Here is a 17,316-nt window from a genome sequence, read left to right as displayed (position 1 = left end):
CCGGGCTCTGGCTGGGCCACTCAAGGACATTCAGAGACTTGTCCCGAAGCAACTCCTGTGTTGTCTTGGCTGTGTGTTTAGTGTCGTTGTCCTGTTGGAAGGTGAACCTTTGCCCCATTCTGAGATCCTGAGGGCTCTGGAGCAGGTTTTCATCAAGGATCTCTCTGTACTTTGCTCTGTTCATCTTTCCCTCGATCCTGACTAGTCTCCCAGTCCCTGCCACTGAAAAACATCCCCACAGCATGATGCTGCCACCACCATGCTTCACCGTAGGGTTGGTGCCAGGTTTCCTCCAGACGTGACGCTTGTCTTTCAGGCCAAAGAGTTCAATCTTGGTTTCATCAGATGAGAGAATGTTGTTTCTCATGGTCTGAGAGTCCATTAGGTGACCTTTGGCAAACTCCAAGGGGCTGTCATGTACCGTTTACTGAGGAGTGGCTTCCCTCTGGCTACTCTACCATAAAGGCCTGATTGGTGGAGTGCTGCAGAGATGGTTGTCCTACTGGAAAGTTCATCCCATCTCCACAGAGGAACTCTGGAGCTCTGCCAGAGTGACCATCGGGTTCTTGGTCAGCTGCCTGACCAAGGCCCTTCTCCCCAGACTGCTCAGCTCTAGGAAGAGTCTTGGTGGTTCCAAACTTCTTCCTTTTAACCTCTCTTGGGTACGTGAGACGTTAGCCTCCCACCTCTTCAACAGCCAGTGAAACTGCTGGGCGCCAAATTCAAATACAGAAATACTCTTTATAAAAATTCAGAAAACAAAACATATTTTACATAGGTTTAAAAATTAACTTCTTGTGAATCCAACCACGGTGTCAGATTTTAAAAATACTTTACGGCGAAAGCATACCTTACGATTATTTGAGAACATAGCCCAGCAGACAAATCATTACAAACAGTAACCATCCAAGTAGAAGAGTTACACAAGTCAGAAATAGAGATAAAATTAATCCCTTTGATGATCTTCATATGGTTGCACTCAGCAGACATTCATTACTCAATAAATGTTCCTTTTGTTCGATAAAGTCTCTTTATCCAAAACCCCCTGTTTTGTTTGCGCGTTTTCTTCAGTAATCCACAGGCTCAAACGCAGTCAAAACAGGCAGACAAAAAATCGAAATTGTATCCATAAAGTTCATAGAAACATGTCAAACGATGTTTATATTCAATCCTCAGGTTGTTTTTAGCCTAAATAATCAATAATATTTCAACCGGACAATAACGTCGTCAATATAAAAGGTAAGAAAGGCACTCTCTCGGTCGCGCGCATGAAAAAGCTCTGTGACACGGCAGGGTCCACTCATTCAGACTGCTCTTACTTCCTAATTTTTCAGAATACAAGCCTGAAACAATTTCTAAAGACTGTTGACATCTAGTGGAAGGCATAGAAACTGCAACTTGAGTCCTAAGTCAATGGATACTGTAATGGCATTGAATAGAAAACTACAAAACAAAAACTTCTTCCCAAATTGATTTTTCTCAGGTTTTTGCCGGCCAAATCAGTTCTGTTATACTCAGACACTATTTTAACAGTTTTGGAAACTTTAGAGTGTTTTCTATCCAAATCTACCAGTTATATGCATATCATATCTTCTGGGCCCGAGAAGCAGGCAGTTTAATTTGGGCACGCTTTTCATCCAAAATTCCGAATGCTGCCCCCTACCCTAGAGAAGTTAAGAATGATGGAGGCCACTGTGTTCTTGGAGACCTTCAATGCTGCAGCAATGTTTTGGTACCCTTCCCCATATCTGTGCTTCGACACAATTCTGTTTCGGAGCTCTACAGACAATTCCTTCGAACTCATGGCTTGGCTTTTGCTCTGACATGCACTATCAACTGTGGGACCTTATATAGACAGGTGTGTGCCTTTCCAAATCATGTCCAATCAATTTAATTTAAGTTCAAGGATGATCAATGGAAACAGGATGCACCTGAGCTCAATTTCGATAAATAAGGTATTTGTCACGCCCTGACCTTAGTTATCTATTATTTCTTTATTATTTTGGTTAGGTCAGGGTGTGACGAGGGTGGGTATGCTTGTTTTGTATTGTCTAGGGTTTTTGTATGTCTAGGGGTGTTTGTAAGTCTAGGCATATGTAGGGTTATGGTGGCCTGAATTGGTTCCCAATCAGAGGCAGCTGTTTATTGTTGTCTCTGATTGGGGATCATATTTAGGTTGCCATTTTCCCTTTGGTATTTGGGTTCTTATTCTATGTTTAGTTGCCTGTCTGCACTAGCCATATTAGCTTCACGGTTCGTTTTGTTCAATGTTCATTCTTTAAATAAAGAAGAATATACACTTATCACACTGCGCCTTGGTCTCCTCCCTACGACGGCCGTGGCAGTATTTCTGTTTTTTATTTTTAATAAATTAGCAAACATTTCTAAAAACCTGCTTTTGCTTTGCCATTATGGGGTAGTGTGTGTATATTGATGAGGAAAACATTATATTTAATCCATTTTAGAATACGGCTGTAAGGTAACAAAATGTAGAAAAAGTGAAGGGGTCTGAATACATTCAGAATGCACTGTATAACACAAGTTACGAGGCCTCCTAAATGGCACCCAATTCCCTACATAGTGCACTACTTTTGACCAGAGCCTTGGGCACAGATCAAAAATAGTGCACAGTACACTTTAAGGGAATAGGGTGCCATTTGGGACGCACAACTGTATGCAGTATATAACAGAATAATGACTCTACAGCACAGTACTTAATCAATGAATAGGTCTGTGTCCATGTTCTCTTCTAACTGATGCTGATGTTACTTGGAGTGTGATTTTACAGCAGTGCCACATGTTGTTGAATAAAGATATTATTATATTCTAATAATAAAGAGCAGACCTGTTCCTCTAGTAAACTTCCCTCCTCCTGGTCTGAAGAGTGTATTTCATCTGGAGGACGGATTTAAAACATTTTACCACCAGAATCAATTTAAACTGGAAATGGGCCCACATGATAACAAGGATGGTCACAAAGTGAAAGCCCAGAAATGAAGCATTGAAGATCCTAACCACTGAAGATCCTACCCACTGAAGATCCTACCCACTGAAGATCCCACCCACTGAAGAACCTACCCACTGAAGATCCTAACCACTGAAGATCCTAACCACTGAAGATCCTAACCACTGAAGATCCTACCCACTGAAGATCCTACCCACTGAAGATCCTACCCACTGAAGATCCTACCCACTGAAGATCCTACCCACTGAAGATCCTACCCACTGAAGAGCCTAACCATTGAAGATCCTACCCATTGCCTCTGGGTATGACCACAGGTCACAGTGTGTGTCTCCTTGTGATGGAGGGTGAGCAAAGGTCTTTTCTAGATGCTCTTCAATTCCCTCTCCTTGTTTCTCATGGCCATCCTGCAAAAGGACCAGAGGAAGATGACTGACCCCTCTAGACTGAACTGAGTCCCAGCACCCAGGCTATAGATACCTTAGGCTTGGAGAGATGGGAGGAGAAAGATACCTGGGAGAGATAGCTACCTGAGAGAGATGGAGGGAAGACAGAGATAGATAGATACCTGTGAGAAAAAGAGGGAGGAAAAAGATAGATACCTGGGAGGACAGAGCTAGATACCTGGGAGAGATGGGAGGAGGATGAGAGAGAGAGATACCTAGGAGAGATGGAGGGAGGAGAGCGATAGATACCTGGGAGAGATGGAGGGAGGAGAGCGATAGATACCTGGGAGACATGGAGGGAGGAGGAGAGAAATAGATATCTGGGAGAGATGGAGGGAGGACAGAGATAGATACCTGGGAGAGATGGAGGGAGGAGAGAGATAGATACCTGGGAGAGCTGGAGGGAGGACAGAGATAGATACCTGGGAGAGATGGAGGGAGGACAGAGATAGATACCTGGGAGAGATGGAGGGAGGAGATAGATACCTGGGAGAGATGGAGGGAGGAGATGTCTAGTGGAGACTGATGGTCATCCTCAGTCTGAGCCGCTGACTGTCTGTGAGACTCTGCTGCCGTCAATAGACCAGAGATGCTGGACAGAAAAGTTGAGAACTGCTCACCTTATCTGACACACTTTCAGAGGCAATAAGGACACTCCTGACCTGTAAAACCACTCATCAAAATCTAGAACTGACCCTTAACTTAACCCTAACTAATTCTGAAATTAAATATGCTACTCCAAATATTGCAATACCTGATATAATCATTTTGGCCTAGTAATGACTAGATCATTCCAGACTACAATAGTTGATATTTTATACAATATTATAATCACATTCTCAGTAAATAATCTTTGTGTGGTGAAAAAATAAGGCTTAGTTAATTTATTTAGACTTCATTTACCATATTGATACAGCCTAACAAATAAAACTGTTCAAATAGAGTATGGTCTTGAACATCACAATATACCTTCTTGCACTTTCTGACATATTGTCAATGTCAAATATCACGATATTCAATTTCATCATATATCGGCTCAACCCTAATCATTTTGCATGTCAGTGTATTTCGGTTGACATTAACCGTGCAAAAGGATACCTTTCCAATGGGTTTTCGATGGACAATGTTTGACCTGAGGGAAGAAAGATATAAGCTTGTACTTCTTTGCACTGTACATCAAACCAACAACACAGGATATTCAGTGGACTAAAACGTTTAGTTACCTAGTAGAGGATATTGGTTACCATTTGGTTACCTAGTACAGTGTTTCTGACTTGCCTAGTTAAACAAATAAAAAAATACTGTTTCCCAACTCCAGTCCTCCGGTACCGCCAACAGCACACATTGTTGTTGTAACCTCGGGCAAAGTCACCTGATTGGGGTTTGGGGCAGCAGGTAGCCTAGTGGTTGAGCCAGTTACTGAAAGGTTGCTAGATCGATTCCCCGAGCTGACAAGGTAAAAATATGTCGTTCTGCCCCTGAACAAGGCAGTTAACCCACTGTTCCTAGGCCCTCATTGTAAAAAATAATATGTTCTTAACTGACTTGCCTAGTTAAATAAAGGTAAAATAAATAAAAAACATTTTTTAAATGAAGTCATCCAGGGCTTGATGACTAGTTGACAAGTTGAGTCAGGTGTGCTTGTGTTTACTGTTAGGAATCATTGTCCTAGTAGTTACCTAGTAAGATACCTAGTAGATACCTAGTAGATACCTAGTAAGATACCTAGTAGATACCTAGTAGATACCTAGTAAGATACCTAGTAGTTACCTAGTAAGATACCTAGTAGTTACCTAGTAGATACCTAGTAGATACCTAGTAGTTACCTAGTTAGATACCTAGTTAGATACCTAGTTAGATACCTAGTAGTTACCTAGTAGATACCTAGTAAGATACCTAGTAGATACCTAGTAGATACCTAGTAAGATACCTAGTAGTTACCTAGTTAGATACCTAGTAGTTACCTAGTTAGATACCTAGTAGTTACCTAGTACGATACCTAGTAGTTACCTAGTTAGATACCTAGTAGTTACCTAGTTAGATACCTAGTAGTTACCTAGTTAGTTACCTAGTTAGTTACCTAGTTAGTTACCTAGTAGTTACCTAGTTAGTTACCTAGTAGTTACCTAGTTAGTTACCTAGTAGTTACCTAGTTAGATACCTAGTAGTTACCTAGTAGATACCTAGTAGATACCTAGTAGTTACCTAGTAAGATACCTAGTAAGATACCTAGTAGTTACCTAGTAAGATACCTAGTAGTTACCTAGTAGATACCTAGTAGTTACCTAGTAAGATACCTAGTAAGATACCTAGTAAGATACCTAGTAAGATACCTAGTAGTTACCTAGTAGTTACCTAGTAGTTACCTAGTAGTTACCTAGTAGATACCTAGTAAGATACCTAGTAAGATACCTAGTAGTTACATAGTTAGATACCTAGTAGTTACCTAGTAGATACCTAGTAAGATACCTAGTAGATACCTAGTAGATACCTAGTAAGATACCTAGTAGTTACCTAGTAAGATACCTAGTAGTTACCTAGTTAGATACCTAGTAGTTACCTAGTTAGATACCTAGTAGTTACCTAGTAGATAGCTAGTAAGATACCTAGTAGATACCTAGTAGATACCTAGTAGATACCTAGTAGTTACCTAGTAAGATACCTAGTAGTTACCTAGTTAGATACCTAGTAGTTACCTAGTTAGATACCTAGTAGTTACCTAGTTAGATACCTAGTAGATACCTAGTAAGATACCTAGTAGATACCTAGTAGTTACCTAGTTAGATACCTAGTAGTTACCTAGTTAGATACCTAGTAGTTACCTAGTTAGATACCTAGTAGTTACCTAGTTAGATACCTAGTAGTTACCTAGTTAGATACCTAGTAGTTACCTAGTTAGATACCTAGTAGTTACCTAGTTAGTTACCTAGTAGTTACCTAGTTAGTTACCTAGTAGTTACCTAGTTAGTTACCTAGTAGTTACATAGTTAGATACCTAGTAGTTACCTAGTAGATACCTAGTAAGATACCTAGTAGATACCTAGTAGATACCTAGTAAGATACCTAGTAGTTACCTAGTAAGATACCTAGTAGTTACCTAGTTAGATACCTAGTAGTTACCTAGTTAGATACCTAGTAGTTACCTAGTAGATAGCTAGTAAGATACCTAGTAGATACCTAGTAGATACCTAGTAGATACCTAGTAGTTACCTAGTAAGATACCTAGTAGTTACCTAGTTAGATACCTAGTAGTTACCTAGTTAGATACCTAGTAGTTACCTAGTTAGATACCTAGTAGATACCTAGTAAGATACCTAGTAGATACCTAGTAGTTACCTAGTTAGATACCTAGTAGTTACCTAGTTAGATACCTAGTAGTTACCTAGTTAGATACCTAGTAGTTACCTAGTTAGATACCTAGTAGTTACCTAGTTAGATACCTAGTAGTTACCTAGTTAGATACCTAGTAGTTACCTAGTTAGTTACCTAGTAGTTACCTAGTTAGTTACCTAGTAGTTACCTAGTTAGTTACCTAGTAGTTACCTAGTTAGTTACCTAGTAGTTACCTAGTAGTTACCTAGTTAGATACCTAGTAGTTACCTAGTAGATACCTAGTAAGATACCTAGTAAGATACCTAGTAGATACCTAGTAAGATGCCTAGTAGTTACCTAGTAAGATACCTAGTAGATAGCTAGTAAGATACCTAGTAGATACCTAGTAGTTACCTAGTAGATAGCTAGTAAGATACCTAGTAGATACCTAGTAGATACCTAGTAAGATACCTAGTAGTTACCTAGTAAGATACCTAGTAGTTACCTAGTAGTTACCTAGTAGATACCTAGTAGATACCTAGTAAGATACCTAGTAAGATACCTAGTAGATACCTAGTAAGATACCTAGTAGTTACCTAGTAAGATACCTAGTAGTTACCTAGTAGATACCTAGTAGTTACCTAGTAGATACCTAGTAGATACCTAGTAGATACCTAGTAGTTACCTAGTAAGATACCTAGTAGTTACCTAGTAGTTACCTAGTAAGATACCTAGTAAGATACCTAGTAGTTACCTAGTTAGATACCTAGTAGTTACCTAGTAGATAGCTAGTAAGATACCTAGTAGATACCTAGTAGATACCTAGTAAGATACCTAGTAGTTACCTAGTAAGATACCTAGTAGTTACGTAGTTAGATACCTAGTAGTTACCTAGTTAGATACCTAGTAGTTACCTAGTAGATAGCTAGTAAGATACCTAGTAGATACCTAGTAGATACCTAGTAAGATACCTAGTAGATACCTAGTAGTTACCTAGTACGATACCTAGTAGTTACCTAGTTAGATACCTAGTAGTTACCTAGTTAGATACCTAGTAGTTACCTAGTTAGATACCTAGTAGTTACCTAGTTAGATACCTAGTAGTTACCTAGTTAGTTACCTAGTAGTTACCTAGTTAGTTACCTAGTAGTTACCTAGTTAGTTACCTAGTAGTTACCTAGTTAGTTACCTAGTAGTTACCTAGTAGTTACCTAGTTAGATACCTAGTAGTTACCTAGTAGATACCTAGTAAGATACCTAGTAGTTACCTAGTAAGATACCTAGTAGTTACCTAGTAGATACCTAGTAGATACCTAGTAGTTACCTAGTAAGATACCTAGTAAGATACCTAGTAGTTACCTAGTAGATACCTAGTAGATACCTAGTAGTTACCTAGTAAGATACCTAGTAGATACCTAGTAAGATACCTAGTAAGATACCTAGTAGTTACCTAGTAAGATACCTAGTAGTTACCTAGTAGATACCTAGTAGATACCTAGTAGTTACCTAGTAAGATACCTAGTAGATACCTAGTAAGATACCTAGTAGTTACCTAGTAGTTACCTAGTAGTTACCTAGTAGTTACCTAGTAGTTACCTAGTTAGATACCTAGTAGTTACCTAGTTAGATACCTAGTAGTTACCTAGTAGATAGCTAGTAAGATACCTAGTAGATACCTAGTAGATACCTAGTAAGATACCTAGTAGATACCTAGTAGTTACCTAGTAAGATACCTAGTAGTTACCTAGTTAGATACCTAGTAGTTACCTAGTTAGATACCTAGTAGTTACCTAGTTAGATACCTAGTAGATACCTAGTAAGATACCTAGTAGATACCTAGTAAGATACCTAGTAGTTACCTAGTTAGATACCTAGTAGTTACCTAGTTAGATACCTAGTAGTTACCTAGTTAGATACCTAGTAGTTACCTAGTTAGATACCTAGTAGTTACCTAGTTAGATACCTAGTAGTTACCTAGTTAGTTACCTAGTAGTTACCTAGTTAGTTACCTAGTAGTTACCTAGTTAGTTACCTAGTAGTTACCTAGTTAGTTACCTAGTAGATACCTAGTAAGATACCTAGTAGTTACCTAGTAAGATACCTAGTAGATAGCTAGTAAGATACCTAGTAGATACCTAGTAGATACCTAGTAGTTACCTAGTAGATAGCTAGTAAGATACCTAGTAGATACCTAGTAGATACCTAGTAAGATACCTAGTAGTTACCTAGTAAGATACCTAGTAGTTACCTAGTAGTTACCTAGTAGATACCTAGTAGATACCTAGTAAGATACCTAGTAAGATACCTAGTAGATACCTAGTAAGATACCTAGTAGTTACCTAGTAAGATACCTAGTAGTTACCTAGTAGATACCTAGTAGTTACCTAGTAGATACCTAGTAGATACCTAGTAGATACCTAGTAGTTACCTAGTAAGATACCTAGTAGTTACCTAGTAGTTACCTAGTAAGATACCTAGTAAGATACCTAGTAGTTACCTAGTAAGATACCTAGTAGTTACCTAGTTAGATACCTAGTAGTTACCTAGTAGATAGCTAGTAAGATACCTAGTAGATACCTAGTAGTTACCTAGTAAGATACCTAGTAGTTACCTAGTAGTTACCTAGTAAGATACCTAGTAAGATACCTAGTAGATACCTAGTAGTTACCTAGTTAGTTACCTAGTAGTTACCTAGTAGTTACCTAGTAGATACCTAGTAGTTACCTAGTAAGATACCTAGTAAGATACCTAGTAGATACCTAGTAGTTACCTAGTTAGTTACCTAGTAGTTACCTAGTAGTTACCTAGTAAGATACCTAGTAAGATACCTAGTAGTTACCTAGTAGATCCTGCAGAGCCTTCTCTTTGGCTGTTATCTGGTCCTCACAAGCTTTAATGCTGCTTTCCAGCTCTTCTTTTTCTGACTGGATCATCAGCAGCTGCTTGGCCAGAGGGTTCTGGCAGTAACTCTCTTTGTGCTGCTGGAAAACCTTCCTGTAGCGCTCTATTCTCTCCTGGTACACTTTCCTACAGCAGACACATTGGAGGCCTAAGTATAACCCATTCAATTATACGGGTTGTCTAATAATTCTGTGCTTTTTCACTGTAAATGACCATGATGTAAATGTCAAGACAGAATGTAGGCCTACATGTCTTGATTACAGTTGTCTCGTCTCCTCTCCAATTCAGCCTGCAGCGTCTTCTCATAATGCAGCAGGAGGCCGTTAGTTCCCTTTAGACTGCAAGAGAGGGGGGTACCATGATACAAGAATTCACAGCAGGGGCTGTATTCACAGCAGGGGCTGTATTCACAAAGTGTCTCAGAGTGCTGTCCAGGATCAGGTCCCCCTGTCTATATGATGATATTCATTATCATATACTGTAAAGGGCAAAACTGATCCTAGATCAGCACTCCTACACTAGACTGTAAATGGGTCTTTCTATAAACGAGGGTACCAACCTACACTACAGGCCTGGCTGTACATGGGTCTTTCTATAAACTAGGGTACCAACCTACACTACAGGCCTGGCTGTACATGGGTCTTTCTATAAACTAGGGTACCAACCTATTGAGGGGGAGGGGGTTCTATATCCTTATTCTTAAAGTGGTAATGGGGGAGGGGGTTCTATATCCTTATTCTTAAAGTGGTAATGACCTACCTTCTATTGAGGAGGAGGGGGTTCTATATCCTTATTCTTAAAGTGGTAATGACTAACCTTCTATTGGGGGGGTGGAGGTTCTATATCCTTATTCTTAAAGTGGTAATGACCTACCTTCTATTGGGGGGGTGGAGGTTCTATATCCTTATTCTTAAAGTGGTAATGACCTACCTTCTATTGAGGAGGGGGTTCTATATCCTTATTCTTAAAGTGGTAATGGCCTACCTTCTATTGAGGAGGAGGGGGTTCTATATCCTTATTCTTAAAGTGGTAATGACTAACCTTCTATTGGGGGGGTGGAGGTTCTATATCCTTATTCTTAAAGTGGTAATGACCTACCTTCTATTGAGGGGGAGGGGGTTCTATATCCTTATTCTTAGTGGTAATGGCCTACCTTCTATTGAGGGGGAGGGGGTTCTATATCCTTATTCTTAGTGGTAATGACCTACCTTCTATTGAGGGGGAGGGGGTTCTATATGCCTAGTAGAGGCATATGACACTGGATGTCATTAGGTGAATGCACCAATTTGTAAGTCGCTCTGGATAAGAGCGTCTGCTAAATGACTTAAATGTAAATGTATATCCTTATTCTTAGTGGTAATGGCCTACCATCTATTGAGGGGGAGGGGGTTCTATATCCTTATTCTTAAAGTGGTAATGACCTACCTTCTATTGGGGGGGAGGGGGTTCTATATCCTTATTCTTAAAGTGGTAATGACCTACCTTCTATTGAGAAGGAGGGGGTTCTATATCCTTATTCTTAAAGTGGTAATGGCCTACCTTCTATTGAGGGGGTTCTATATCCTTATTCTTAAAGTGGTAATGACCTACCTTCTATTGAGGGGGTTCTATATCCTTATTCTTAAAGTGGTAATGGCCTACCTTCTATTGAGGGGGTTCTATATCCTTATTCTTAAAGTGGTAATGGCCTACCTTCTATTGAGGGGCTTCTATATCCTTATTCTTAAAGTGGTAATGGCCTACCTTCTATTGAGGAGGAGGGGGTTCTATATCCTTATTCTTAAAGTGGTAATGGCCTACCTTCTATTGAGGAGGAGGGGGTTCTAAACTATTAAGTACAGTTATAGAAACCAATTGTACAACATTTAGGTCCTTGGAAATTATAATGAAGTACTTAAAAAAAGTCCCTGAAAGTCCTTGAATTTGACTTGATGAACCCTGCTTAAAGTATGTATAGTTATGGGGCAATTTGCATATTATCCCTTGCATTCCTCTAGTCTAAGTACACATGTGGAACTGCATGAAAAACCTTCTTATTTTTGTTTCAAACCATTTTGAAATGTTGATTCTAATGTCACACAATGGCCCCATTATTTATAAAGACCCACCTACAAAAAACACAACACACTTTACCTTTTCGTATTGCCTTTGAGATGCTTCACAATGTTCTGCTTATGATAAGATTCCTCCTCAAGCTTCCTGATGTTTTTCTGGAACCCTTTGATGTAGGATTTCTTCTCAGCAACATTGGCTTTGCCGACTGGTGAGACAATAAAATAAACTGATTAATGAACGTCATACAGCTAAAACATAAGACAACCACAACAGAAATTGTTACCTATGGCCTGCCCTTGATATGATGTTATTAAAGGCCTGAGAGACTGTAGGATTGTCCCACTTCTTTTTGTTTCATCAAGTTTTTCAATTGATAGGATTCATACAATAGATCCTATACCGTGCATTAGGAAAGTATTCAGACCCCTTGACTTTTTCCACATTTTGTTACGTTACAGCCTTATTCTAAAATTGATTAAATTATATTTGTTCCTCATCAATCTACACAATACCCCATAAAGACAAAGCGAAAACAGTTTTTTTAAACATTTTTGCAAATGTATTAAAAATAAAAAACAGAAATACCTTATTTACATAAGAATTCAGACACTTTGCTATGAGACTCGAAATGCAGATTGTGTCGAGGCACAGATCTGGGGAAGGGTACCAAAAAATGTCTGCAGCATTGAATGTCTCAAAGAACACAGTGTCCTCCATCATTCTTAAATGGAAGAAGTTTGGAACCACCAAGACTCTTCCCAGAGATGGTATACTAGAGTGACCAGATGGAAGCCACTCCTCACTAAAAGACACATGACAGCTCGCTTGGAGTTTGCCAAAAGGCACCTAAAGGACTCTCAGACCATAAGTAAAAACATTCTCTGGTTTGATGAAACCAGGATTGCACTTTTTTTCCTGAATGCCAAGCGTCATGTCTGGAGGAAACCTGGCACCATCCCTATGGTGAAGCATGGTGGTGGCAGCACCATGCTGTGGGGATGTTTTTCAGTGGCAGGGAGACTAGTCAGGATCGAGGGAAAGGTGAACGGAGCAAAGCACAAAGAGATCCTTGACGAAAACTTGATCCAAAGAGCTCAGGACCTCAGACTGAGGGAGAAGGTTCATCTTCCAACAGAACAATGACCCTAAGCACACAGCCAAGACAACGCAGGAGTGACTTCGTGACAAGTCTCAATGTCCTTGAGTGGCCCAGCCAGAGCCCGGACTTGAACCCGATCGAACATCTCTGGAGAGACCTGAAAATAGCTGTCTCCATTCAACCTGACAGAGCTTGAGAGAATGGGAGAAACTCCCCAAATACCGGTGTGCCAAGCTTGTCGCGTCATACCCAAGAAGACTTGAGGCTGTAATCGCTGCCAAAGGTGCTTCAACAAAAGTACAGAGTAAAGGGTCTGAATACTTATGCAAATGTGATATTGCCTGGTTTTGTTATTTTATAAATTTGCAAACATTTCTAAAAACCTGTCTTTGCTTTGTCAATATGGGTTATTGTCTGTAGATTGATGTGGGGAGGGATGGACGATTAAAATACATTTTAGAATAAGGCTTTAACGTAACAAAATGTGGAAAAAGTCAAGGGGTGTCACGCCCTGACCTGAGATTTCTATGTTTTCTTTATATTTTGGTTAGGTCAGGGTGTGACGAGGGTGGGTACGTTAGTTTTTGTAATAGTGCATCTAACCCCCCCCCCCCCCCTTAGAGTTAGATGCACTATTGTAAAGTGGTTGTTCCACTGGACATCATAAGGTGAATGCACCAACTTGTAAGTCGCTCTGGATAAGAGCGTCTGCTAAATGACTTAAATGTAAATGTAAATGTGTACTGTCTAGGGTTTTTGTAGGTATAGGGTGTTTGTAGGTCTAGGTGATTTGTAATTCTATGGTGGCCTGATATGGTTCCCAATCAGAGGCAGCTGTTTATCGTTGTCTCTGATTGGGGATCATATTTAGGTAGCCATTTTCCCTTTGGTGTTCGTGGGTTCTTGTTCTATGTTTAGTTGCCTGTCAGCACTATCCATATAGCTTCACAGTTCGTTTTGTTATTTTGTTAGTTTGTTCAGTGTTCATTCGTTAAAATAAATAAGAATGTACGCATACCACGCTGCGCCTTGGTCTCCTCCTTACAACGGCCGTGGCAAGGGGTCTGAATACTTTCCAAATGTACTGTATATACAGTATGTATATAGAGTGGGGTCCCAAATTATTGACCCCCCCTGATAAGGATGAGCAATAATGACTCTATAAAATAAATAATTCAAACACTGAGCTACATTGTATGCTAAAGAAAATGGGAGATTGTATTATACTAATACAATTTCCCAGAGACAGATATTTTCTTTAACAAGTAATGTTTTCTCTCAAAAAGGTTGGGGTAAAAATTATTGACACCCCTAAAGATTCTTGTAAATAATGTGGTCAAAAGTGTAGTATTTGGTCATATTCCTAGCACGCAATGACTACATAAAGCTTGTGACTCTACAGGGAATTTTTACTGAGATTTAAATGTCAGGAATTGTGAAAAACTGAGTTTAAATGTATTTGGCAAAGGTGTATGTAAACTTCCGAATTCAACTGTACCTCAGAATTTGAATTATTTATTTTACACAGTCATTATTGCTCATCTTTTTCAAGGGGGTCAATAATTTGGGACCCCATAGTATGAATATTTTAAAAACTCCCACTCCGCAATCTGAAAGCATATTTAAAATCTCTTGTGAAATAAAAACAGATACATAAATATACCTTACATAGTACATCTATTAAACATACATCACAATACATACATCAGAAATAGTTACAAATGATAGAGATCCATTCATGGATGTACAGGACTGTTGGATAAAAGTTCTGAAATGTCCGTTGCTGCTTTTTTCTGGACACCCTGGCCCTGTGAATCCTGGCCGTGGACAGTTCCATAAGGACAATTTCCTTAAATGTGAGCAGACATTGCTGCAATGGTAACTGATGAGGTGGAATCCACCTTCATACAATACTTTTACTTAGCAGCTGTGGTTCCTGCCAACCACATCTCCATTGGCATTCTGTCAAGTGCAATTCAGTAATCACAAAGCAAAATCCCTATTGGATGTAATGACAATATTTGGTCTATAAGTACAGATTATATCATTGCCTTTCCCCCAGAATTCAACCACCCCCGGGCATTATAGCACATTCTGAAAAGTACCATGGTCCCCTGTGGAGCAGAATTCACATAAAAGCGATGGACTAACATTATCCCACTTCTGACACCAATGTAGCTGTTAACAGCTGGAGCAGGGCTTGAACCTGTCACCATGAGATAGCCAGTCACCCCATATCGCTAGCTGCCTTCTGTGAGGCTACACCATCACTTACTTTGAATCTGTTGATTGATCTGATCCCTCTTCTGAGCGATGTCCCTGGTTTGCAGAGCTGTAAATCAGCAAAGAAAAGCAAACAGTTAGTAAATGAGCTAGTTAGCCATTTAACTCCTGTAAGTCACTAGCTATGGTTAAGGTATAGTGGAATAAAGGTCAAAGTTGAAAACGTACCTAGCTGGAGAAGTAAGCTGTCCATACTGCCCAGGGAATCATGGTCATCCATTTCAATAGGTCTTACAAACAGGGACGGTCAAACGGTTAACAGTTAGCAAGCTGTTAGCTAGCTAGCATTACAACTTTAAGCAAGGTGCAGCAGTAAAACAAAGAATTAAAACGTTATTGGTAGGCGAAAACGAAACTACAGCTCACTTTCAACACAAACGTTTAGGCTACAAATATATATTTTTTAAATCTGTATTTTAAATCTTGGCTATAGCTGACTAACTGACACTTGACACGCTAGCGAACTGAGCGTAACGTTAGCTTCTACCTGCGTCGACTGTGTTGTTAAGGCGACCACGCGCGCGCGGCTGTCCGTCTTCAACTACAGCGCAACGGTTTGGCGCCATCTACTGTATATAGATTTTTCTATTGTTATTGACTGTACTTTCGTTTATTCCATGTGTAACTCTGTGTTGTTTTTTGTCGCACTGCTTTGCTTTATCTTGGCCAGGTCGCAGTTGTAAATGAGAACTTGTTCTTAACTACCTGGTTAAATAAAGGTGAAATTAAATAATTAAATAAAATAACAGAGAGAGAACTCAGGGACATGGCCCTCTCTAAAGAACGTCTGAAGTTGAATATAAAAGCTGAAATAAATCCTTCTCTCTACTATTATTCTGACATTTCACATTCTTAAAATAAAGTAGTGATCCTAACTGACCTAAAACAGGTAATTTTTACTAGGATTAAATGTCAGGAATTGTGAAAAACTGAGTTGAAATGTATTTGGCTTAGGTGTATGTACACTTCCGACTTCAACTGTATCAAAGCTGCAGGCTAAAGTTAAATCTAGACTTGGTTTCCTCTATCGTAATTGCTCCTCTTTCACCCCAGCTGCCAAACTAACCCTGATTCAGATGACCATCCTACCTATGCTAGATTACGGAGACATAATTTATAGATCGGCAGGTAAGGGTGCTCTCGAGCGGCTAGATGTTCTTTACCATTCGGCCATCAGATTTGCCACCAATGCTCCTTATAGGACACGTCACTGCACTCTATGCTACTCTGTAAACTGGTCATCTCTGTATACCCGCCGCAAGACCCACTGGTTGATGCTTATTTATAAAACCCTCTTAGGCCTCACTCCCCCCTATCTGAGATATCTACTGCAGCCCTCATCCTCCACATACAACACCCGTTCTGCCAGTCACATTCTGTTAAAGGTGCCCAAAGCACACACATCCCTGGGTCACTCCTCTTTCAGTTCGCTGCAGCTAGCAACTGGAACGAGCTGCAACAAACACTCAAACTGGACAGTTTTATCTCAATTTCTTCACTCAGACTCAATCATGGACACTCTTACTGACAATTGTGGCTGCTTCGCGTGATGTATTTTTATCTCTACCTTCTTGCCCTTTGTGCTGTTGTCTGTGCCCAATAGTGTTTGTTCCATGTTGTGCTGCTGCCATGTTGTGTTGCTACCATGTTGTTGTCATGTTGTGTTGCTACCATGCTGTGTTGTCATGTGTTGCTGCCTTGCTATGTTGTTGTCTTAGGTAACTGTTTATGTAGTGTTGTTGTCTCTCTAGTCATGATGGGTGTTTTGTCCTATATTTATATTTCATTTATTTGTATTTTTAATCCCAGCCCTCCGTCCCGCAGGAGACCTTTTGCCTTTTGGTAGACTGTCATTGTAAATAAGATTTTTTTTAACTGACTTGCCTAGTTAAATAAAGGTATACATATTTTTTAAATATATAAAAAAAATAATGACAGCTGTGATGGAAAATACAATTTTATAAATGCTGACAGATAATTTGTTAGTTTTACATGGTGGGATCTATTTGTGTCTGTAAAATTAATTATGCGAGGAATGGCGGTGGAAATGCCCTAATGTGTAAATATTGATATAATGACCATCATATGAAGGAAACTTGGAGTCAGTGGATGATATGGTGTGTGGTCCTCCCACTAGGATTTGGGAAATCTTGCAGTTTATTAGGCTACAGATTAAATAACTCACAATGAACTTCACACGGTGGTGAAAGTGCAGTGATGAGGGTCTGATTCTTATACGGAATTTTAGAATATTCGCA

The sequence above is a fragment of the Salvelinus alpinus genome, chromosome 20 (genome assembly GCF_045679555.1).
Source record: "Salvelinus alpinus chromosome 20, SLU_Salpinus.1, whole genome shotgun sequence".
Lineage (NCBI taxonomy): Eukaryota > Metazoa > Chordata > Actinopteri > Salmoniformes > Salmonidae > Salvelinus > Salvelinus alpinus.
The sequence above is the reverse complement of the archived record's forward strand: the minus strand, read 5'-3'. Positions refer to the sequence as shown.